Genomic DNA, 26,362 nt, shown 5'->3' with positions numbered 1-26,362 from the left:
GCAGCATCATTGTAAAAGGGGAAGAGAGGGAGATGTTTTATTTGACCAATGAAAAGAGAGCTTAAGGAATGTCTCCTTAAATGGTTGTGAAAAGGATTGGTTCCTGGAACATCCGCAAAATGTGTCATACTGTGGATATTCAACAGAGTGTTCGCAATGAAATGCTATTAATTTTTAAACGAATGTTGGTCATAATAAATGTAGAATAAATTTTTTATGTTTTAGTTTTGTAATGTGTTCTTACTTTCAAATAAATTTATTAAACATATCCAATTTTTTTTTATTTCCTTGCATTAATAGTATTATCATTTAGCTACCTGTCTACCCGAGTGTCAGCTTGGCGCCACGAAGTCGGTGACTAACGGGCCTGTTGTAGCACGCACGTCATGACTGCAGCTAGATTGCTTCGTGATGACACTTTGACGAGCTGTTTGTGGCAGGCTCAGACATTCCTGAGCGCCTCATGGTGCCACAAAGTCGCGGACTAATGTACCTTTTATAACATGCATGGTCAAGTCTATTGTTTGGGTCCCCTCGGCACTGCGAGACGACATTCCTGAGTGATGAGTCACGATGCAGGCAGTGCCTCGCGCCCTAATCTCTAATCACCTAGGTCATTAGTGGTTTTACCCGAGAGTGGTTTCCCATGTTTGGCTGTCAGGTTACATTTCTACCCCCACCCCTCACAGACCTGCTACGACATGCACATGAGTCATGCCGGGTTTTCCGAAGACAATGGTACTTCCATGTACTACATTCCTATTGGCGGATACAACAGAAATACTCTGTTCCTAATGGTTTTTCCAAGAACAATCAGGTCCGAGGCTATAAAAGGACAGGATTAGCTGTCGGAGCTTCAGTGTGTTCTTAGAGTTTGAGTGAGCAAGTTCGTGTATGAGTTTCTCTGCTACCACGATTTCTACCGCCAACGCTACTTCGTGTTCTACAGCTACACTTCATCGTTTTCTGAGGTATGTTACATGTTTCGTTAACATTGCGTGTTTCTCAGCTTTTTTTAGGTTATCAGCTAGCTTGTTTTTTCTCTGTGCACTTATATGCAGGTAACCAGAAATTTTTCAGTTTAAACTTTTATCAGTACTTTAAATATTCTAGCATTTTTGGGATGTGCATTAGAGTATTTTTGAGGTTATGTAATCAATTATTCTTAGTTAACATTGAATATTTTTCAGCTTTAATTTTTATCAGTACTTTAAATATCCTACCATTTTTAGGATTGTACATGAAGGAGTAGCTTTGAGGTTATGTTTGCAACTTTTTAATTTAGTAACATTGCTAGTAGTTTAGGTTAGTAAGCTTGAGGGCTAGAGTTTTGAGGTTATGTTTGCAACTTTTTTTATTTAGTAACATTACTATCAGTTAAGGTTAGTAAGCTTGAGGGCTAGAGTTTTGAGGTTATGTTTGTAACTTTTTTATTTAGTTACATTGCTATCAGTTTAGGTTAGTAAGCTTGAGGGCTAGAGTTTTGAGGTTATGTTTGCAACTTTTTCGTGTTAACATCTAGCTACATTGTATTCTTAATTCTTTTGTTATAGTTCTCCGTGCGTCGAGCTACCGTTGCGTGTTCCGTACGTTTGACCAGTCTACCGATTGTCGTGATGATGACATCTACCATTCAGAAATGCCGTTTCTGCTCTGCTACATTCACGGCAGGCAACAACCGCTACCGGCACGAGCGTCAGTGTGCTGAGAACCAGCATCGTGACCACCAGCAGTGCCACCTATGTGGAAAGATGGTCGCACGCAGCGATAAGATGCAGCAGCACCTTGCATCATGCACTGGAGCTGTCGCTACATCTGGAATGCGGTGTAGCTTCTGCTACAAGGCCTTCGCCCGTGCTGATTTTGCTAGACGACATGAGAAGTCGGCTTGCGGTCTTAACGCAAACCGCATAGTGCATTCCTGCGAGAACTGCGCTAAGGAGTTCGCCAGGGCTGATAAGTTAAAAGCCCACATGAAGGTATGCAAGGGGCCTGCTCCACCTCCGACAAAGAAGCAGAGGATATTAGCAGTTAAGCCTGCAGTTGCGCCCAAGCCTTTGACCAGCCGAACAAAGGTGGTGACCGGGGCTGGTTTGGCCAATGCCCACGGTTTCATCACCGCCGAAGTGGGTTTCAAGGGCAACTTGAAGACGTACGTGGCAGAAAACACATCAAGTACTGCCAAGGATATCTGCTCGTACCTGAACTCCATCGAGGCAAAAATAATGAGCCAACTTGTAGAGGAGATAGAGGAGAACGGTCCACTCAAATTCAACATCGTGCTTGAGTGTGATTACGAAAAACCTGTGGATGTTAGCGAAGACAAGAGAGCGTTCAAAACCGTTAATGTGCCCCTCTACACAGTTCATGAGGTGGAGGAAGCAGTTACTGGGTCCATCTCTAAGATCTGCAAGGAGGAGGAAGACTACATGGGAAAAGGGTCCGGATGGACTTTGTCGGCCGTTAAGCGACTTCAACTTCGCATAAACAAGCTCGATCCACTCCGTGCCAGCTCCTACATCTCACTGCCTACCACCATCGAGTCAAGACATGCGGTGATAAATCCACAAAACCTCGAAGACCACATGTGTTTTAAGTGGTCTATTCTTGTGAAGTACGTGGAAGGGTGGAATCCTGAGCGTGTCAACCAGCGATACCATGACTTGGAAGAGAAATTCAACTTCACGAACATAGAGTTTCCTACTCCAATCAGGCAAATACCGCTGTTCGAAAAGCAGAACCCTGGAGTCTCCATCAACATTTACAGCATCGACGAGAATCTGAATGTTGTACCTGCACGAGTCGCTCCTGAAGAAAAAGAACTTCATTTCGATCTTCTGCTCTTGGTTAATGACGATTCGTCCCATTTCACATACATTAAAAATTTTTCTGCCCTGGTTCGGTCCCAAATCACTACACACGAGCAACGAATTCATGTCTGCAAAAGATGCTTCAAGCATTATGATGATCAGGATAGGGTTAGTGGGCTCACTGGTCTTCAGTGTTTGGAAAAACACAGTGAGCTCTGCAAACAGCATGCTGCTGTTCGAATGGAAATGCCATTCCCCGATCAAAATGGGCAGCCACCTGTTCTGCAGTTCAAAAACTTCCACCATGCTGATAAGATGCCCATCGTGGTATATTGCGACTTTGAAGCTATTCTGGAGAAAATCCATACATGCCACCCGAATCCTGATGAAGCATACACGCTGCGGTATCAAAAGCATAAAGCATACAGCTACTGCATTTATGTGAAAGCTGATAACACCATCATTCCTGTACACCTCACTTCAGCACTTCCATCAGAGCCTGAATTGTATCGTGGTTGTGACGCAGAGGATAAGTTCATCTCACGCATTGTGGAGATTGGTCATGATGTACAAAAAATATTTTCTACATCTGTTCCTATGACTCCACTCACACATGCACAGAACACTGCTTTTCTGCAAGCAAGAGTGTGTTGCTACTGTGCAGGAAAGTTCGGAGGAACTGCAAAGAAAGTTCGTGATCACAATCACTTTACCGGTGAATATCTGGGGCCTGCATGTAATGACTGCAACCTTCTCAGGCGCAGACCAAAAAAGTTGATTGTGTTCTTCCACAACCTGACGTACGACCAGAACTTCATTATCAGGAAGTTGGGGTACGACAGTAAAGACATCTTCATAATCCCGAATTCAGAGGAGAAGCTGATAACTTTTTCCAAGAAGTTGTATGATAAGTTCAGCATTCAGTTTGTCGATACGTTCCGTTTCATGAGTCGGGGTCTTGCTTCGCTCGCTGAGTTCTTGCCGGCAGACAAGTTTGTCAGTACTGCTGAGTTTTTCGCGCCTGATGAGTTGGAGTTGGTTACCCGCAAGGGTGTCTTCCCGTATGATTTTGTGGATTCTTTTGCTCGACTAGATGATACTAGTCTTCCGCCTATCGGCGATTTCTACAATAGTCTGACTGATTCCATGATTTCAGAGATGGAGTACGCTCATGCAGTGAAAGTCTGGGACAAGTTTCAGTGTGCTACTTTGGGGGAGTACGCTGACTTGTACCTAAAGACGGATGTTCTGATTTTGGCGGATGTATTCGAGAATTTCCGTTCCATCTGTTTGGAGACATACAGCCTAGATCCGTCTCACTATATTTCTTGTCCAGGGTTCGCTTTCGATGCAATGCTTCGAACTACAGGTGTACAGCTAGAGCTTCTTACCGATTATGATATGTACATGTTTGTGGAGGCTGGTATTAGGGGGGGAGTAGCGCAAAGCATTAAACGTCATTGCGTAGCCAATAACTCCTACATACCTGAGACATATGATGCATCCAAGCCATCCACATTCCTGGAGTACATTGATGCAAATAACTTGTACGGGTGGGCGATGTCTCTGCCGCTTCCAATTCGACATTTCCAATGGGCAGACACATCAATTGATGTCGTGTCTGTTCCAGATGATTCTCCTACAGGCTACATTATTGAGTGTGATGTGGAGTACCCTCCCGAGCTCCACGAAAGTCATAAAGACCTGCCATTTCTCCCCGTAAATCAGTGTCCGCCCGGCTCAAATCAATCAAAGCTGATGACAACACTTGAAAATAAAGAGCACTACATTGTCCACTACAAAAACCTACAGCAAGCAGTATCTTATGGGTTGAGAGTGACTAAGATACACCGAGTCCTACAGTTTGAGCAGTCGGCATGGTTGGAGCCCTATATTCGGCTGAATACCAACAAGCGGAAAGCAGCAGCCAACGAGTTCGAGAAGGAGTTCTTTAAGCTCGCTGTGAACTCGACATTTGGTAAACTGATGGAAAATAAAAGGCGGAGGCTCAAAATGGAGTTGGTGTGCTCTGAGAAGAGGTTCAAGAAGTTGGTTTGTCGTCCATCCTTCAAGGACCGTACAATGTACGAACCGAATTTGTCTCTAGTCCACCTTAATCACGAGACCATCATTTTCGACAAGCCGATCTATGCCGGACTGGCCGTACTAGATCTTTCAAAGACTCTCATGTACGACTTCCACTACAATACCATGAAACCCCGTTACCATGACAATATTCACATGATGTATATGGATACAGACAGTTTTGTGTATGAGATCCAGACAACAGACTTTTACTCAGACCTCAAAGCCAACCCTACACTGATGGCTAAATTCGACACCAGCTGCTACCCTTCCGACCACCCATGCTTCTCCCCCATCAACAAGAAAGCTGTCGGTAAATTCAAAGATGAATGTGGGGGAGAAGTGATGGAGGAGTTTGTAAGCCTACGGGCCAAACTCTACGCCTACAGGTGTGGTGGTAAGAGCGAGAAAAAGGCCAAGGGCATCCAGCGATGTGTGGTCAAAAACCACATAACATTCGATGACTACCTGGATGCCCTGCAAGACCACCGCACAATGAGGGCAGGCGTTAGAGCAATTCGCTCCCGTCAGCACATACTCTATACTGAGTACAGCAATAAGCTGGCCATAACGTGGGAGGACGACAAACGGTTGATCTGCGAAGATGGTATCCGCACGGTCCCCCACGGATATGTTGGATGCGATGAATAATTTTTTTTCTGTAAATAGTTTGGTTGTTGTTTCCATTAATTTTATAGTTTTTCTGTTGTTTTTTTTCGTTTTATAGTTTTCATTTTGTTGTACAGTTTATGTTTTTGCTGTACAGTTTTCATTTTTGTTATATAGATTATGTTTTTGATGTATAGTTTTCATTTTTGTTGTAAAGTTTCCGTTTTTTTATGTGTTGTTTCTGTTTTTGCCCAATTTTTGATGTGTAAAATATGTTCTTAATTTAGTAAATACAATTTTACCTACATATTGTTTATTATTTTTAATATAGAACCAATATCCCACGAGGTACTGATACTTATAAATGTCTTACAGAATGGTGAAATGCAATTATACACAAACATTAAAATATCTGCTTCCATGCAGCTTTTAAAACCCGAGTACGCAAACATGAGAAGAGAATATTACTTGTGAGTTAGGACTCGGAAAAATTTCTCGTCCGCTAAGATGGAGTAATAAAGGTTTTTTTAAATTATCATTACTTTAACTAACGCATCCACAACGATAGTATTGATAACATATATTTTAGTTAAAACCTATAAGTGATAAGACTTTAAGAAAAAATGTCGGTTAAAACAGCAAAATGACTGTGGATTTTGTGGATTTTGTGGATTCTGTGGATTTTGGTCTATAAGGTTCATAACAATGTTGGTAGAGAATTGTAACTCGACCTTACATACACTAACATACTTTATAAACCTACAACCGATGATGACACCCATCATATGAAATCAAGATGGCAGTCTCCACTAAATAAGATGGCTGCCTCCAGCAGACAACGATGGTGTATATATTTTTTCCTGATTTTCTAAGTTAATAATTATGATTTTCCAAGATGGTGGATGTAACGAAAAATTGTAACAGGAATGAGTGGGGTGTTCGATGACGATGTTATTGTAACAGAGGGGTGGGGGTGCTAGATGATGTATTTGTAATTTAGAGGAGTGGGGTGTTCGATGCGTAGGTTTTTAATTAAAATTTTATTAAATAACATTTTTTTAATTTTATTTTAAAATTTTGATTATTTAATTTTTTTATAAATTTTAAATTTTTTTCCATTAAAATCGGATAATAAATAAAGATTTTTAAGATGGTGGACGAAACTCAAAATGGCGGAATGTTCTAGAAAACAAAATGGCGGATAAAAACAAAATGGTTGCCGGAAGTGACGTCATCCAAGATGGGTGCCGGAAGTGACGTAATCCAAGATGGCCGCCGGAAGTGACGTAATCCAAGATGACCGCCGGAAATGAAGTAATCAAAGATTGCCGCCGGATCCCCGGATCCCCCTCCCCCCTCCCCTGCCCCAGGACCTACTATATTTACCTACTCGCATTCTTTTTTAAGAATGTGCTTTCTTTTTAGAATGAGCATCGATAAGTCTGTAGTCAGGACATGGCTGGCCTAGTGGTTTGGTGACGAAAGGTCTATACACCTTACTTTGTACAAGACCTGGTTGGAAGGTATTCCACGTATCGAAAAAAATAGACTTCCATGGTAGGCACAGCGACAACGTATTTATTTCGTCGGTCAGATATCTTGTATAGAGTCGTTTTTTTGTAGAGAGAATAATTAATAAACTCCACGAAATTTAAACGGAAACAGAATATAAATTTTATTTTTAGCTCTACTTACTCTTATAACTTACAGAGAATAAAAAAAATGGATGGAAATATATCGAGTCAATTATTATTTAAATGATTAATCTTTTGATGACATTTGGAATAGTTCCCGGTTCTAGGTTAATTATTATGCATTTACAAGATGTCGGCTAATATATGTCATCATCGGCTTACTAGAGGCTGGTAGATGAGTAATCTAAGCCTCTTTGAGGATTTTTCACCATTTTAAATTGAATAAATGTTTTTTTCTTAGAATACACATTTCTTGGATCGATCAAGGATCTAACCAAGCACTATAATCGATGGAATCAATCAATTACTTCCTGATTTTTTTTGATCAATTTTGGAATTTTCCCCGAATTTAGCTTACTAAATACAGATTTACAGGATGGCAGCCAAAATGTCTGACAAGATGGCAAGTGCTCTGGCAATAAATGATTATTGCAGTCTAGCGGGTAAAAATTAAACTAACATGGCGGTAGCACCCTATAGCATACGAAAACAATATGTCGGACCCAATATGGCGTATTCCACCAGACGAAAACAAGATGGCTGATGTGACGTCATACTATCTTTTGATTTATATATATATACACACACACACACCTTGGCATTAGTGGTGGAATGTCAGTCTTCAGTGGCTTCCGTGGAGGAAGAATCTGTCGCTTATTTTTGCCCTCGCCTGGTTTTAAACGAGGACACCGAGCTCCCTGATGTAAGTGCGTTTTTCAAATAAAATTTTATTTAACTTGTATTGAATTAATTTATTTTATAAATTTTATAATTTTCCTGATATTCTAGCTAAATAATTACGAATTTCTTAGATGTCTGACGTGACGTCATAATAAAAATATATCAGAACTTTTTTATTTGTATTTTTTAATAATATTTTATTAAATTTAAAAATTTTCCAAGTTTTCTAGCATATAAAATACGGATTTTCAATATGACGGTCGTAAAGAAAATTGTAACGGTTACGTAAAAATGAAAAATGGCGGCCATAAAGTCCCAATGGTCGAGGTCAAAACCTTGGCGGTTTTTGGCGGCTTGTAGATGCGGACTTAAAGCCTCTTTGCTGACTTGACAACCCACTGGCATTTTTGAGAAGTAAAACGGTAAATTTTACCCCCAAAAGAGAATTTTTTCTTTGAAAACTGGGAATTTTGGCGGATTTTGTAGAATTTTAGGCAAATTTTGAGGAATTTAATTCCATTTGTGCAATTTTTTGTCAATTTTGAAATCATCCATGGTGGCCGCTGTGACGTCACAATTCAAGATGGCGGTCGGCTCCCGGCTCCTCATCTCCTCTCTTGAAACCGTGGGCTCGCAGCCCCTTTTATATACTACTCTGGTACTACTTTTGAGAACTGCCAGATTTGAGCCAAGTTACACGACACAGATTTTATCCTGTCCAACGCATGATCATACTGTACAGGCATATTCTGAGTTAGAACTGAGCTTCGTGCAGAATAGACTAACCCGGAACTAGAAATTTTCGCTCAGTGGATTCAAATTCGAATTCGTCCTATAACTTATTTACCACATATGGTTCAACTTAACGTTATCGTATAAAAATACAGATGGTTATTCATAAAGATAAATTATTGTATGGAAAAAAAATATTGTTTTATATATAAACTTACTTTTTGAAATATATCTAAAACAAAACCTTTTCCGAAAGATAGAAGAATTTTATGTAACGGGTTACTTGTTCATACAATTTGGTATTTGTTAGTTTTTCGATAACAGTTACGTTGTAAAAATTAATCGAGATAGTTTATAATGTAAAATGATTATCAAAATGAAATCAGTTTATCGTGGTGTAAATCTTATATACAAATATGTTTATTTCATACATAATGATGAAACGTTTATAAAAATTCAGCATAAACTATATTCTTGAAATGAAGAGAAAAGTTAACCTTGAAGATCCGTAAACGTTACAACGTGGTGGAAGTTAAAAACGAGTCGAACAGAAGTTTTCATGGAAGTGCCGTGTTCTGAACAAGGCGAGCTTGAATCAGCACGGTGAGAAGCGGTCGCAGAGGAGAAACTCGTTATGTACGCATACACATGTCGGTCGGGACACGTTCCACGAATGCACGTAAACAACTCGATTCAGAGGGAGCAATAAGTTTGAAAACCACGCGGATTTCAATTGCAAACACGTCTTAGTGTCAAACCGCGCCGTCTGTTCAGATGTAGCCGAAAATAAAAGTAGCTATCCAAGGTCGCGTGCAGTGACACAGTTATTTTCATTGTCTTAGACTGTTATTGCTGATGCTACTGTTGTGGTTAGTTTTAAAACACTTTATACATTAATCCAATGTGAATAAATATTTGGTATTAACTTTTGTCTCTATAATATCTCATTTAAAAGTGTTTCGTGAAGATGGTTACAACACAGTAGCACTTTAAAAAGTACTATTTCGTTGTGTTTTCATTGGAAAGTTTTTAGACTTTACAACCAAAAATTACAATTTTTTTAAATAATATATTATATGCTTAACGAGGTAGCCTATGCTGATATTTTTTTTGTCACTTATTTAATTTTAATTTTATAGAGAATAAAACATATTAATTTGATCAAACATAGCCATTAAAGATGGCATACCTATATCGTGCAAAATAATATATATTGCTGCATAATTTTACACAATTATTAAAAAAAAAAAAAAAAAAGCTTAGCAGAGTAAGAGAATACAGCTCCAGGCATCTTTCAAGCTGCAAATGCAATGCTGAAGCCCAAGTCAAAGCACGGCGTATTTAATTATTATTTTATCCTACGTCACCGCACAGTAGCGGAATGTGCGCGACCTGACACCCGCTACAGGCTCCCGTCAGCTGAGAAGCGAGACCATCGGCTAGCTTCGTGTTGCATAATGCAAGACTGGGAGCCGGCTCGTGTGTTTAGTACTTCACGCATTAGGACACGTGACTCACTGGTCTCATTGCATTTCTTGACTTCACACTGTGAATTTGAACATTCACACGTGTTCGCAGTAATGCTGGGTTCGGATTCTTACCCGAGCAATTATGCTTTGTGTTATCCCAGTCCCTCCAATGGTTAAAGTTATTTGTAAACCGTTCCCTAAATATATTTCCAGTAATAGCTGCGCATATTAATAAGCAAGGTAAAGCAAAATAGAGTCAGATTGTTGAACAGTGGCGTGGCAAGCAGGTGGCAGGGATGTCCCCCGCCGGTGGCGACGGAACAGGGGGGGGGGGGGTTCGCATTACTGAACCCTCCCCCCTTCTCTCTTTAATCCAAGAGGGGGCGCCATTTTAAATCCTGGCCAGGGGTGCCAGTCACCTTAGCTACGCCACTGATGTTGAATATTCAGTTATATATTCCATTGTTTAAAAAAGGTTTTGCTTGAATTAAACATCAATTAATGTATAAAATAATATGCCAATTTTCGTACCAAATACTCAATATTAACTCGAAAAACGTATTTCGTATGTGCAAAAATAACCATAGTCATGTGTTGTACAAAATTTATAATATATTTCTTGTAGTTTTACAAAAGATTTCTGGCAACTGATTCCCAAAAGAATATTTTGTAATAGTAGAGAGATTTGTTTTGTGCAGTAGTGCAAAATTAATTGTACTAGCTGACAGCTGTCTTAAGCATTTTTTATGTCGAGTGCATAGTCTCTGAAGCTAAACTCAGCTGATGAACCCGTTTTCTCAATGGAAAATTGTTTAGTTAGCCGATCTAAGGCTTTTCAAGCAATTATGTATTTAGACACAATAATAAATATGTTATAATAATTATGTTGATTAAAACACACATTCGTATGATTTTATATTTATATACACCCTTCGCTTCCAAAATCCCACTCACTGGGGGCTATTTTCGCTGTTTTTGGGGAGGTTTGATCCAGAAATTTCTCTAATTAAGTTTTTTCCCCCAATTTTTCCAACCATCGCTCTTTGAGGGTGTATTCCATTTCCATTTTTACGTGTTTCGTCTCGAAACTACTCATTGAGGGTTTTACTCCCAAATTTATATTGTTCTGTGTCTTCAGGAGCTTAAAATGCCATTCGAGATTTTGTCCCCAAATATTGCCCCAAAACAACTTAGGCCTTAAAATCTTACGTGGGGTTTAATATAGCTATAGATATGTTCTTAAACAAAAAATAAATAAAAAAAATTACTTACTTAATGTACAACTAGAGTAATCATATTTGGCAAGTATACTGGCACATCCATCATTAATCGAGCTGCCCAATAAATATGTAAAAAATATAAAGGACTATATGTACACTGAAAGTAATAACCTATCTTTATAAGGTACAACTGAAGAAGAAACGACAAATTGTCATATGACCAAAATCTTCAATTTGGTTTACAAATTTAGAGAGTGTAGTTGTCCATTAAGTGGGAAATATATATTTTTAATATTTTAATTAATGTATTATATTAATTTTAAATACCTATATATGTATATATGTATATATATATTTCACGTATGTATAACAGCCAGAGTAATGCAATTTTGTGGGCATATTCACACTATAATGCTATTAGAAAGTAAATGATATGGTTACAGCTGCTATTCAAGCATATCAATTAATTTTAAAAAGTGTAAAAATTTGCATTTATTCTAAGTTTCTTACACCATTCTTAGCTGTAATTTACACTAAAAGTAAAAAAAAATCAAAGGAACTAAATTATAAATCTCATCAACGTGGATAATCATGCCGAGTTTTAAGACTGCAGCTGTCCGTTAAGTTTTTAAAATAATTTAAAACTTACGTAAAAAAATATTTAAATGAATTTTAAAAATTTGTCTCTAACTGAGAAATATCTGTTGAAGAAACGTCAAAAAAATCACGGGACAGAAATTGTAAACCAAGTCAAATCTGATACGATAGCGTAATAGGTATTTTGATAAGTCATACACTTCCTTTATTTTTATACGATTATACTATTGTATGTTCAAGAGTGGGTTTTAATCCAACTGTTGTTTAACTCATTCATCCAGCATTTTACAGTCCTGTGGGTTCGGTCCCAAACTACTGGCATGACTCAAGAGTCATCAGCACCGAATTGCTGTCTTGCTGGTTCGGGGCCCACTACGTACTCGGAGGTCTCACCGCCCAGTGCTGCAATCACAATAGCGCAACAGCAACGACGCAAACATTTCTGACCAATCTTTAGTCACATCTATGGCGTTAGCGCGAACAAACTTGTCATACACGACAGATTTTCCGATCAGAAATAGTTTCTATTTCCATCGCGTCGCGGGCGCGGCGTACTGAAGAGCGTGCCAGAATTTTTGTTTTCGAAAGTTGTTCAAACTGGTGCCTAGGTGATTCTATTATTAATTTTGGCATTTATCCGCGACATGTATGAAATGAGTTTACGTGTAGTGATTTTTTTTCAAATGAATGTTACATTTGAATTAAACATTTATATTAAAAACCCTGCAAGCATTTGTGGCTGACAACATGTTTTGTGCGTTATGTAACAGGTAAAATCATTTTATTCAAAATAGTTTATTTTTGGTTGGCGTGCGGGTAAAACCCGCACTTTAACAATAACGCGACATTTCACAGTCGCGTCGCGCTCTTCGCATCGCGCCGCAGCGCTGCTCTGCCTCCAGCGTCAAGGCTGTGTGCGCGGCCTCGCGCAACACCCTGTCAAATCAGTCTTGCTATAGTGCGTTCCATCCTTAGATTGCAGTGTGCTTTTCAAAACACATTTATTTTCCCTTTCCAATGCATGATTTCTGCTATTAGCGCTGTCATCTTGTTTTTGTGTGTTCTGTTCCCAGATATACACCAGACGAGCAAAAACCTTTTAGGCACAACTTTGTAATGTAATGAATTTTTTTTTTTTATGTATCTGAAACATTGTATTGTTTGATAAGAATTTTGAAAATACCTTTTGCTGATGTATTTAATCAAGAGCAAAATTTGATAATATTCATTATTTATTTCTAAGGACTGGTAAATGAGAAACGTTATCTTGTATACAACTATTTTTTTTCAACATTTTTTTTAAATATCACTGAAGATTATTTTTTTCTCTTTTGAGCATAGCACATAATTTAATGGAATTCCTTGTTATTAAGAGTGACTGACAGCTACAAATGGTTTCTCCTGTGAAATAATATTGGTGTTTAGCATTGCATAACTTTTTTGCAGTATGACTACAACCATTAATATACTGCCAAGACACTAATTTATAGTCTTAAAATTCAACTAACACCAAAATTTAAATAATTTAAATTTATTGCAATTAAAGAAAGTATACAAAATAAGATTTTTAATGTTAACAAGCAGGTAGTATCAATCTGCAACAGGGGCCGCCATTTACTCTGTACTGCAATGTAAGCGTGAGATAGACCGAAGTGTTGTGCTGATGCAATGTAAGTTGACTGAACATCTCGGGATGTCATGCGTGTACCCCGGCCCATCGAACCTTCAGCTATAGTCAACGTCGTGTAACTTGATCTCAGATTTGACAGCTCCAAAGCAGTACCAGGTGGTGCCAGTTCCCAAACGCCACTAGCAAAGCCAGACATGGTGTTTGTTTGCGAGCACTGACAACCGCATTAAGACCCCCGCATACCCGAGCCCACATGCGCTGCGCAGAGCTTCACATAAAACCACGCGGTTGAAAGCTGCTCAAGATATATAAAGTGGTGTCTGTTTACGAAAGCATTTAAGAATACGCTGGGGACTGATGAGTATTTATGTTACCGTATTTTATTTACAAATGGTAGTTTTAGGAGGGTGAATATAGCTAAAAAGCTTTTTCGTAATAATTTTTAGACACGAAACGCTCGGTGGAGATAATTGAAAGCACTCAAGGGACTTGCATTACAACTATTGCTAGAATACGCACTTGGAGAAGACTGCGCACCTCACTAACAGATACACATCTCTCTAGGCAGGAGGACGCGCAGACCGCTGGTGCGCACGAGGGCGGGAATGCCTACCTCAAGAGGGAGTCTCTGGCGCGGAACTGCCCCCGCCTCGCGTCGCTCGGACGGCCGCGGCCTGACTGGAGTCAGAGCTATCTCGCGGGCCAGACCACCGCCCCCCTCCCCCTCGCCCTGTCTCTCCCTCCCTTCCGGCAGCACCGCGCGAGCACCAGCCGCGAGGCCTCAAGGTCTGCAACGGGTGGCTGCGCTGCCTCCCCCCCCCCCCCCCAACACCACCCCCCACACACCAGTCCGTCCCCCTACTCCGGTGAAAGTGGCAAATTGCACGCCATGTTAATTTATTCATTTCCACGTCTTTACAGTTGTTTGCAAAGTTGTAAATTTCAACAAAATACCTCCCTTGAATTTATTTGCAGTCACAGAACTATATTCAACAGCGCACACTGAATCAGACCAGACGCTATGCGACACCACTCGATGCCGCGCGACAACACCGTATTTCCATTGCGTTATTTCTTCCCTTATTCTCGAAATCAAATAGTTGTCGTGATACTCTTTCAATGATGGATTCTATGAAATATATCTTTCCTGAAATAAACATACTAATCGATCTGCATCGAGCTCCATAACGAGAAAAAATCAACTTAAATATTTTACAAGTGAATATTTGCTCAAATTAAACTAACAATGAAAAGCAGTTTTTAATTAGTCAGATATAAACACACTACCATGCGCACTAAAGCATGCCTTTGTTGAAAAAATGTTTACACTCGCGCATGCGCAGAACACTGCAGCCATCAGTCTGCCCGTTACGAAGTTGGAGCAGCCATGCGATGTTGTCGCCTCGTGTCTGATCGCGACAGTTTTGAGTCGTCGTGCCGCGTCTGATTCCGCGTGCATTGCTTTTATGCAAATACACGGAACTCAACTGCCACCAGACAAAATGTCGCGTCAAGTCATGTTATGGCTCATTCTGTGTGTGCCTAGCCTAGTATGTGTAAAAAAAATCGAGAAAGTGATAATAACTTCGAACACTTACGTGGCTTTTTTGATACTTAGTGACTTATATGTTGAAAATATTTGTAAAGGAACAACAAATGCAGGGAAGTATCGATTGAAAGTTTCAGAAAAAGCCCTTAAATGATATTATTGGAGAGTAATTATGATAAAAATCTCAAAATGGTGTGTGAGAAAAAGCCTGAAATCTGTGTCACGAAACTCATCAAATTTGACAAATTCTCAAAAGTAGTATGTCACCTGTGAAGTAACACACAGATGCTTGTTTACGAACAGTGACAACCGTAATAAATTGTTTACAAACACAGTTGACAGAACGGCAGTATTAGAAGGATACGTAGACCATTTGTATTACTTCCTAGAGCTGTCAGAGTGGAGTCAAGTTGCAGGATGACAGACTATAGTTGTTTCTGTTGCTGCTGTACGAATTAACCACGGGTTAAAATCCGACCTCGTGCACCATGTGTGATGTTTTTTGTATGTTCCTGACAGTGGGAAAATTAACTGTTAGTAAGCAACTATGAAGCAGGCAAAAAGTTTTAATCCTGAGTATATAAATATATAAAATCAATAGCAGAAAACGTTAAAGAAAAGATAAACTTTTACAGCTAAATTTGCAATAAAACTTGAGACGGACGAAATGCTTGTACAGCGTGACATCTACACCTTAAACTAATATGTAATAATACCATTAAAATTCCATGATCCATTTTATAAAAAGGTATTTGGGGGGGAGGGACAAAGACAAAAATCTTAATTCAGACAACAAAGACTTTCAAACCCTAAAAAAGAGACACTTTATTTTTATTTACATCAATAATAATCTGAATTGTTTGTAAACCTTCTAAATATTGTTATCTAAAACTTACGTCTGAAATAGTTTCTGATAGGACGACCAACCATTAATGCAAGGGGTCTAAAAAGCAAGGATTTAACTGCGTCAGCATGCATATTGTAAAATACGTTCAAATTGTTGCTAACCTTATAAATATTATTCAAAACTGTTATCTGGAACAATTCTGATACAACCAATCATTGCTGAAAAGGGTAGGGGAAAAAAAGGGGGGGGGGGGGGGGGGTTTAAGGACGAAAAAAATCATCATTTCCTTATTCACTGTTGAAAATGTTCACCTTCGATTTACAAAGGAAACTGGTTCCAAACTATCCAGGATTCTTCGGTCACTGAGTTCACTTTCTTTGAACATGAATCCAAAATAATCTTCTAATGTATAATAACAAACTATTTTCCTTTGAAATATTCAAACCAAAATTTAAAACATGTGAACCAGCATTGTATCAAAATGATTTCGATTTTAACTTTTTTTTGTCTTGCACATCACCTTTTTTCTCATATTTTTCTTCGTCTATGTTTTTTTCTTCTTCTGACTAAGATTCCAAACTATAATACTGTCTAATAAGAATAATTCATGAGGGTTTCATCGAATATCACACTTCTCGCTTTTACCTTTGTTGTGGAATTTGGATACCACAACCGATAAAAATTTAGCATGTACCCTATTATTATTAATGTTTTTATCCTTGAGTCTAATTTGCTACTTCTGTCTTATATCGGAATCATAGCATATGCTGTACTTCCAAAAACTCTCATTTTTTTTTTCAAAATCGAACTTATAACCAAATCATATTTCCGCTGGCACTTTATTGTATGTGAGGGCTGATTTTGATAAACTATTAATCGTGTATACAGTGTAATACACTGCCTCACCCCACATATTTTTTTATAATCCGGAATCCATCAACAAACACCTTGCCATATTCATAATTGTTCGGTTCATACGTTCACTAACTCCGTTCTGCAAAGGTGTTCTAGCAACATTATTCTCTATTTTTTTTACCTTTATCTCTGCAAAATGCTTGAAAATCTTTCGATGAATATTCAGCAATTTGGTCGACTCTAAGACGTAATATCTTGCAATTAAATTTACTACTAGCTACTGCTTCATACTCTTTGAATTCTCATTCACCTAATATTTATTCCGGATTAAGTATACATAAATATACATTAAGTATACATAAATAAAATGTGAGTAATGGTCAGTAAAACTTATGCAATAGCGATAACTGACGTACGTTGTTGGATTCAGAGGTCCAAGAACATCAGAACTTATGACTTTCACAATTCCGTTCGGTTTCTACTCCTGAAGTAAATGCGTACACTTACTTTGAGATTGTTTTCCACTTAAACATGTTTCACATACATTTTTAGGTGGCTACACTAGTGAAAGTCCCATTAGGCGATGTAACAAATCTCTGTTGATTAATTTAATATTTAAATTCACACTGGCATTTGAACCTAAACATCAACAATATACAACGATACTTGCTTAATGCCTTCCAACAATGTCTTATTATACTTATTACAAATCTATACTTTTCCGTTCACAAAAACAGCGTTATATCCTTAATATTTGATTTGATTGACTGACAGCAAATCCTAGTCCAGATCGTTACATACCAATATGTATATGTTCAATATTTACTGAGTTATTATCTTGAGTTCATGTCGGCAAATTTCGTTTCTTTCTTCTGCAAGATGTTTTGTAATATGAACTTGAAGAACATGAAAAGACATCTTATAATTATCCGACATTGTCTCTGAAGATATATAAGTGTGAACAATGCGATAAGGTATTTTCACATTGTTACAGTCTGGGTTGTCACCAGAAGATGTGCACAGGAATACAAATATGTGCTAGATGCATCAATACCATTAGGCATCGTCATTTATTGCTTTGCCTGAGTCGATCGTCAACAAAAGAGCAATAGTTAACTGTCGGAATCTAATTTATCAGTTTTTTAAAAGGAATATTTTAGCATGGTTTGTCGAGGGCAGTCACGAAAATCGTGTTGACAAGAGTTATTATACTTTGGGGGGTAAGTAAGACTTCAGTGGTCTGGAGTATTCACCATCATTAAATAAGATTAAAAATTTTTGAGAAAAACAATCTTGAAGTGTCAGTTAATGTATATGTACTAAATAAAAATAATAAGGTGTGACTTATTCGTGTAATAAAACAAGAAAATATAATTTATTTTTATTGCTTGTGACAAATAGAAGCAAGGATGCAAACTACTGTTACATAAAAAAACTTATCCCCGACTTGTGAGACTTCAGGTTACAAAATATCAACGCAAAATTTTTGTGTGTAAGATATGCTTTAAGTATTTCGTATAACCTCGAAAATCGGGGCTTACACTTATACAGACTCTTGAACTGCACAAAATGAAATGTGGAAATAAATGTTAAAAGAATTTTATTGAATAGTCTAAGTATTGTTATGATTTATTTTTAAAAAAAAATAATCAATCGTCGTGGGAAAAGTACTGGGTTCATAAATGGATAGCCCAATTAAAGATTTCAGTACACAGTTTTATTGTTTGCCAATATTCACATCACTAACAAATAATATTCTAAAAATGCCTAATAATAAATAGCACATAAAAATGTTTACTCCACAGTCACTCGGTTTTTACACACCGCACACCTCGCTGGCCGCACCTCAAGCGCAACTCTCGCCGCAGCACTTATCGTGGACCTCCGTCGCGGAACTCCGTCACCACACTCCACCATCGCCGCCGCACTTCCCTCGCCGAGGAACAACTAGACGCTTCGCTTGGAACTTCGCTCGGGACTCTCGCCGCACCCGCGGCACTATCGCCCAGACACTCGCCCCGGAACTGAACTCCCAACTCAACTCGGAGGCAGGCGTCCCGGGCTTATATAGGGCCAGGCGCCACTTCTAGAAGTGCTGAGCACTGCTGGGGCCAGTTGCGTCATTCCGCGCCGACCCGACGCCAGATATCTCTAGAAAGGCGTCGGCAGCTCGCATGGCGGCGCGTGGAACTCCCCAGTAACCAGGTGTCAGGTGTCCGGTTAACGGCGCCGCGCAAGGAGCGATAGCAATGAGGGGGGGAAGGTGCGACCCTTGTAATCTACCAGACGCATGCGGCACAACTCGCATTGCGGCGACCACGTGACGTCAGTGGCCATGCGGGGCCACCAGCCATCTCTGCACCTGCGCGCCGCGGCCCTGCTTACGTTTCGTAACATTGCCCCCTCCTTAAACATGTTCTTCCCGAACAGGTAACGCATCCCTTCCAGCATATTCCTTTAAGCGATCCAATGTACAAGTTTCATACATCCCCTCTATCTTTTCTGGATCCTGTAAAACACATCATTTAGGTGCTTTAAGACTTCATAGGGGCCTTCCCATGATGCTTGAAGTTTAGGGCACATTCCCTTTCTTCGATGTGGGTTAAACAACTACACCAAATCACCCTTCTGGAATCCGGATGAATTGGCTTTCAGGTCATACTTAGTCTTCGTTCGATTCGTCGCTAATCGAAGATTCTTGCGGGCCTTCTCATGTAGAAGTAACATTCGCTCCTCTAGATTATTTACATATTCAGTGGTGCTGGTCGGCTCCTTGCGCGGACGACCGAACTTGACATCACAGGGCAGCCTCAACTCGTGTCCAAACGCAATACTCGCAGGGGTCTGCCCAGTGGAGTCATGGATGGAAGATCTATATGCTATTAGGAACAACTGGATGTGTTGATCCCAATACTGTTGATGCTTGGCCACAACTTTGGCAAGGTGTTCCTCAAGAGTTCTGTTAACCTCTCCACCCTGCCATAGGACTGAGGATGTAGGGCTGTAGACCTGGTTTTATTTATTCCCAGTAACCGACACACATCCTGAAATATTGTCGACTCGAAATTACAGCCTTGGTCTGAGTGGAGCTTCATTGGTAACCCAAATCTGCAAATGAAGTTGTTGACTTTTGCATCCGCAACAGTGGAGGCTTCTTGATTAGTAAGTGCATAAGCCTTTGGCCTCTTGCTAAAGTAATATATTGCTACCAGAATATACCAGTTACCATTTTTAGTCATGGGAAATGGTCCAGCAATGTCGATGGCTATCCTCTCAAAGAGGGCTCCTATGTTGTATGCCCTAATTTTCCCATGACTCCGGTGGTCCCTTTTTAGCCGAGTATACTTCGCATTGTTTACACCAAGCCTCCACATCCTGGTGACACCCCAACCAATAGTAGCATTGACGGGTCTTGGCTAGAGTTTTGTTCACCCCTAGATGACTACCAGAGGTACCATCATGAATTTCCTTCAACACCTCTGCCACTAGACTCTTTGTAAGGAGTAGTTGCATGGTAACTACTTTTCCATTCGGACTCTCCCATGACCTCATTAGTAGCCCATCCACAATTCTCAAGGAATCCCACTGTGCCCAGTAAGCTTTCACCACCCTTCGTTCACTGGAGATCTCATGCCTATTTGGACGTCCAGTACCACTCTCTAGCCAGCTTATGATAGGTTCCAGGTCAGGATCTTGCTGCTGTGCTGCCTGCAATCTGGCACAATACCATTTTTATTCCCCGTTAATTATCGTTGTTCGCCGAATATATTCGATTCCCTCATTTTTCTTTCCCCTGTTGCAATGGTTACAGTCTACCTTTCAAGGCCTTCGGGAGAGGGCATCAGCATTGCTGTGAATTTGGCCTTTCCTGTGTTCTATCCGACAAACATATTCAATCTTCAATCAATCATCTGTTCAATCCACCTACCAAGTTGTCCCTCTGGATTCTTGAACTGTAGTAGCCACTTAAGTGCGGCATGATCAGTAAGTAAAATAAATTTTCTCCCATATAAATATTTGTGTAAATGTTGCAAAGACTTCATTACAGCCAAGAGTTCTCGTCATGTGACGAAATATTTGCGTTCAAGCTTAGACAAAACTTTGCTGTATAGATGCTATTACTCGTTCATTTCCATCCTGAACCTGGGACAGGACGGCACCCAAACCATCTCCGCTTGCATCTGTGTCGAGGATATACTCTCCATGTAGATAGGGGTAGGCAAGTATGGGGCTAGTAAACAGGGATTTCTTGAGGTCTTGAAATGCAGTCTTGCATGCTGGCATGTTTTCCAAGTCAAGCCATAGAGGACAAGCTCCATCAATCGCTCAAAAGTTGCAGGAGCTTTACATAACCCGAATGGTATCACAGTGAACTGGAACAGACCACTACCTGTCGTAAAAGCAGTCTTCTCCTTATCCTCTGGGTGTAGCTCCACTTGCCAGTAACCACTCTTCAGGTCCAATATAGAGAACCATCTGGTGCCATAGAGTGTATCAAGTGTGTCATCGATATGTGGGAGGGGGTAGCTGTCCTTTTTGGTGATGCCATTCAGCTTCCGGTAGTCCATACAAAACCTAGGTTGGCCATCCTTCTTTGCCACATAAATAACTCGAGAAACCCAAGGACATGCTGATGGTTCTATTACACCACCTTCCATCATATCCGCGATCAAATTCTGAGCTTCTTCCTGTTTTACTACAGGCAGTCGTCGTGGTGCCTGTCGGATCGGCTCTGCATCACCTGTGTTAATGCGATGATGGACCAGGCTTGTTCTCCCAAGGTCAGTATCCCCTGAGGAAAATACATCCTGGTTGTTTACCAGAAAAGCTGCTACTTCTTCTATTTCCCCATCTGTCAGATAATTTTGGCATCGTTTAAATAGTTGCTCTAGATTCGGGTTCAGTGTTTGCGCATCATGTCTAACAAGTGAGGAAGACTCACATTGGCCTATCCAAGAGACTGGTTCGCAGCTAGCTATTGGGTCCCCTGGTTTAAGGACCCTTGTTCGAAAGTCGAGGTTGGCCACCCTGACTGGTACAACCACGCCGAATCTTGCAATGCTTTGAGTGACTAGGAGTGTCTTCAAACCTAACTTCATATCTGGCTCTACCACGTAGCTCATGTTGCCCCTAGGGTCTCCCATAATCCTAGCTGCTATTATCTGCTCATGATTTGCTGGAATTGAAACAGTTTCGCTAACTACCACTTGCATTACAGGAACTTATAATTGGTCGGGAGTAAACAAAGCCACCTCTTCATTTTTAATACACAGTACCTGTCCTTTCATATCAATAACGAATTCGTATCGATTCATGATGTCTACTCCGAAAATTACTTCATCGGTGATATCAGAAACAAGAAAGGTCTGTGATAATATCCAAGTTCCAATCCTTAACTTCAGATACAGCTGTCCATGCACAGGTGAGGTGTCTCCGGTTGCTGTTTTGAGTCTATATGGAATGGGTGATCTCTTCAGTTTTTCTCTATTTACAATGTCTGTGCGAATAATAGTTTCCGATGCCCCTGTGTCAACAGTACGTAAACACTGTCTGCCATTGATCCATCCATTGAGCAACAAACTGTAATGGCCTCTACGAAATACAGATACAGGAAAACCCCTAGGGGCTACCATTTCCTGTAGAGCTGGCATGCGCCCCCTAATACCAGCTATTACTCGTTTCCCTGTTGATATTCTTGTTTTTCTTCCTGTTGGGTTGTCTTCCTGCGTGCCGGACAGTCCCACTTGATGTGCCCTGGTTCACTGCAGACGAAGCACCGCGCGCGTCCTCCTGATATTTTGATCTGGTTACCTGGAGTATCATTCAGCAGCTTCTTCAATGCCTTTAGAATATCTACTTCATTAGTGGTGTTTCCAGCATTTGCTGCATTGTAGGACTCCAGTCCAGCTCTCCTTGTCCTGATGTTTGTGTTTCTTGAGGCACTGCTTACTGTCTCGATTTCCAGGGCATGAACCAAGGCCTCGCAGCTCTTCTTGTGTCGGGCCAAAGGAAGAGTTTGCTGAACCTCCTCATCTCTAAGCCCGTCTATAAAAGCACTAGTGGCTAGCTGCTGGCGGAACTCTGTTGATGCTTTTGTGTAAGCGAGGTACACGAGTCGCTCGATGTAGGCTTTAAACTCTTGGAGGGTTTCCGAAGATCTCTGTTGACGTGTCTTCAGGGCTGTTCTATACCCCTCACCCATGTGTCGGTCGCCATACCTCAGCTCAAGAGCCTCTACTAAAACTCCATGTTCTTTCTGATCTGTAACTGGCATGGTCTGCAGCAGCTCTAGTGGAGATCCTTGCAGGGCCAAGACGAGTGTCGTCGCCTTTTCTTCATCGACCCACCCATTTACTTCAGCAGCTGCCTCAAACTGTCGCCTGTAGACAGCCCATGACGACTGTCCATCAAAAGAGGGTGGCTTGAATTTCGGGAGACCAGTTGCGCCTCCACCTTCATGTCTCCAGAATAACTACTCCGTTTCGTCGTAGATGTAGCTTCCTTGACATCCGACGCCACTCTTGGGTTACTGCTGATACTCGCTGTTCAGTGACCTGCTCGATTTGAACTAACTGCTGCGCCATTCGCTGTTATGTGGTGTGCTCGAGTTGGGCCAGCTGTTGTGCTACATGTTGCTCCAAAATCTGTATTTTGCCTTCCAACTGGTTGCTGGTTTCATCGATCTTCTTTTTTTATTTTTATTTTGTTTATGTTGATGTCCTCTATCTCTTTCTTCATAGAATTCTTCATCTCCTCTTGGCAGTTATCAATTTTATTCTTAATTTCTTCCTGGCCACTCTTCATTTCAATCTTCATTTCTTCCTGTCTACTATTCACCTCGTCCAGCCTATTTTAAATTTTTTCCTGGCTACTCTTCAGTTCTTCATTGTTACCCTTCATTTCATTCTTCATTTATTCCCTGTTACTCTTCATTTCATTCCTCATTTTGTCCCTCATTTCAGACAGGAATTCCATTAAATTCTTATGCTAGTCGGCAGCCATCTTTCTTTCCCACATATACTACAAGCCTAACACTAATGTCTTATGACGACAATGCAATTTCCCCCACGAGCCAACCTAAAACCCCTACTAAACACTTACACTAATTTTAATACCGAAAATCTAATCTCTAATTTAATTTTTTTTAAATTCACTATTAACTATTTACAAATTATTTAATTAGGGCTATCCCACTTCTGACACCAAAATGTTACGATTTATTAAAATAAAAATAATAAATTGTCGTTGGAAAACTACAGGGTTCGTAAATGGATAGCCCAATTAAAGATTTTACTACACAGTTATATTGACTGCCAATATTAACATCACTAACAAATAATCTTCTAAAAATGCCTAATAATCAATTACACTTAAAAATGTTTACTCCACAGTCACTCGGGTTTTTACACACCGCACACCTCGCTGGCCGCACGTCTGGCGCACCTCTCGCCGCAGAACTCCTCATGGACCTCCGTCGCGTCACTCCGTCGCCAGAATCCGCCGCCGCCGCCGTCGCACTTTCCTTCGCCGAGGCTCCGCTCGATGCTTCGCTCGGAACTTCGCTCGGGACTCTCGCCGCACCCACAGCACTCTCGCCAACCAACTATCGCCGAGAAACTCCTCGCCCAGGAACACCGCCGCACCCGCGACACTATCGCCCAGACACTCGTCTCGGAAAGAACTCCCAACTCAACTCGGAGGCCGGCGTCCCGGGCTTATGAGCCAGGCGCCACTTCTAGAAGTGCCGAGCGTGGCTGTGACTTGTCGCATCATTCCGCGCCGACCCGACGTCAGAATTCTCGAGAAAGGCGTCGCGTCGGCAGCTCGCGCGTGGAACTCCCCAGTTGCCAGGTGTCAGGTGTCCGGTTAACGGCGCCGCGCGGGGAGCGGTAGGAAGGAGGGGGCGAAGCTGTGACCCTTGTAATCTACCACACGCGCGCGGCACGTCTCACGTTGCGGCGGCCACGTGACGTCAGTGGCCATGCGGGGCCGCCAGCCATCTGTGCACTTGCACGCCGCTGTCCTGCTTACGTTTCGTAACATTATTAATTAAAATTTTTGTGATTGTTTTTATTCTAATAGTAGAAAATAAATTATGAAATATTTTTTGTTGTAATTTTGTTGTTTTTATTCCTCGAAACTCTTTCTTTTTTTTATAATTTTTATTGAAATCTTCTTTTGGCATCAGTGAAGGATGGAACCAAGGATGGGAATTGATTAAATCAATAATTATTTTAACAAGTAATTAGTTTGATGATCTTTGGGATTTATTTTCCGGATTTCAAGGTCAATAATTAAATATTTTCGAGATGGCAGTCAGTTTTAAAAATGGTGGATGCCATAGAAATTAACACTGCTGAATTTTAGTGGGTAAATTTAAACTAATATATTGGTTGTGCACTCTGGCCGACGAAAACAAGATGTCGGATCTAAGATGGCTGCCTCCAGGAGACGAAAAAACAGGGCCGACATGACATAAAACTAGTCGATGAAATATCTACATTAGAATTAGTGGTGGGAGGTCAGTCAGCCAGTGGCTTCCCTAGAGGAAGGATCTGTTAGAATTATTAATCAATTGATCTAGGCCAAGTTACGAAACCAGTATCTTTTTATTAAATTATAAACTTTTTTTTTAATTTATAGCTTAAAAATAATGTTTTTAAAGATAGTATATAAATGTCAAAAATTCAGCAGTTATTTTTATTAAAATGGTATTATTTAAATTTTTTATAATTTTTAAAATTTTCCGAATTTCTAGCTTAAAAATTAAAGTTATCAAGATGGTGGCCGGAACGAAAAGTGTAATGTTAGAGAGAGTGGCATTCGATTCCATGATGGCGGAAGTTTCTAGAATTATAAATGGTTTTAAAACAAAATGGCGGAATCCAAGATAGCGGATCCAAAATTGCTGTGGGGGTCAATATCTAATGTCGAGGTGAAGTTCATTTAAGATGGCCTCCGTGACGTCACAATCCAAGATGGCGTCGACAATCCACAATCCTCACCCTGGACCCTGTTCTCGGATGCCCATTTATACACTACTACCAAAGTTTTTGTTCGGAAGTCATTTTGTTTGCATATAGGTACAGAACTAAATAATTATTTAAATGACACCTTCCTCCAAAAACTTACATTATATCCCACAACGTTAACCATAAACTATATCTTACTCACCAATGTTAAATGAGCGTCAGAAGAATTCCTGTACTTTCAGGATAAGCGCAGGTGTGATCGTCTGTAAAGCTATAGTTCGTGGCTCAAATATTTCTTCAAGATACGGCAATCCCCTGAAGAGATGTAGCGGTTCTGGACCTGAAAATAAGTATGCTCATAATCAACCAATCAGATAACGTACTTTATGTGAAAGCAGCTTGTAAGGACAATGACATATATATATATATATATATATATATATATATATATATATATATATGTTCTATGAAGTTTCCAGAGAAAACTGATCATCTGTAACCAAATTCTTAAAATTATTATTGCATACAAGACATACACATTTGAAAAGGTTACTAACTAAAGGTTTTAGTATCGTAGATGTAAATTTCAGTCACCAAACATAATAGAACAAG

At 40.1% G+C, this 26,362-nt stretch overlaps 1 protein-coding gene across 5 annotated transcripts in view; it reads right to left on the bottom strand.

Moving 5' to 3' along the window:
* LOC134527076 (trehalase-like) overlaps positions 1–26,362 on the bottom strand; it is a 302,312-nt gene that overhangs the window by 143,844 nt on the left and 132,106 nt on the right. For 3 of the 5 annotated variants that reach the window (XM_063359415.1, XM_063359412.1, XM_063359416.1), the window contains one exon: positions 25,953–26,090. The gene's annotated coding sequence lies outside the window, so the exon portion shown is untranslated. Of the gene's footprint in view, positions 1–14,140; positions 14,214–25,952; positions 26,091–26,362 lie in introns of those variants that run through there. The other 2 variants (XM_063359414.1, XM_063359417.1) reach the window with 2 other exon arrangements.

This window comes from Bacillus rossius, chromosome 1 (genome assembly GCF_032445375.1).
Source record: "Bacillus rossius redtenbacheri isolate Brsri chromosome 1, Brsri_v3, whole genome shotgun sequence".
NCBI classification, from domain to species: domain Eukaryota; kingdom Metazoa; phylum Arthropoda; class Insecta; order Phasmatodea; family Bacillidae; genus Bacillus; species Bacillus rossius.
This window is presented reverse-complemented; position numbering and strand designations above follow the sequence as displayed.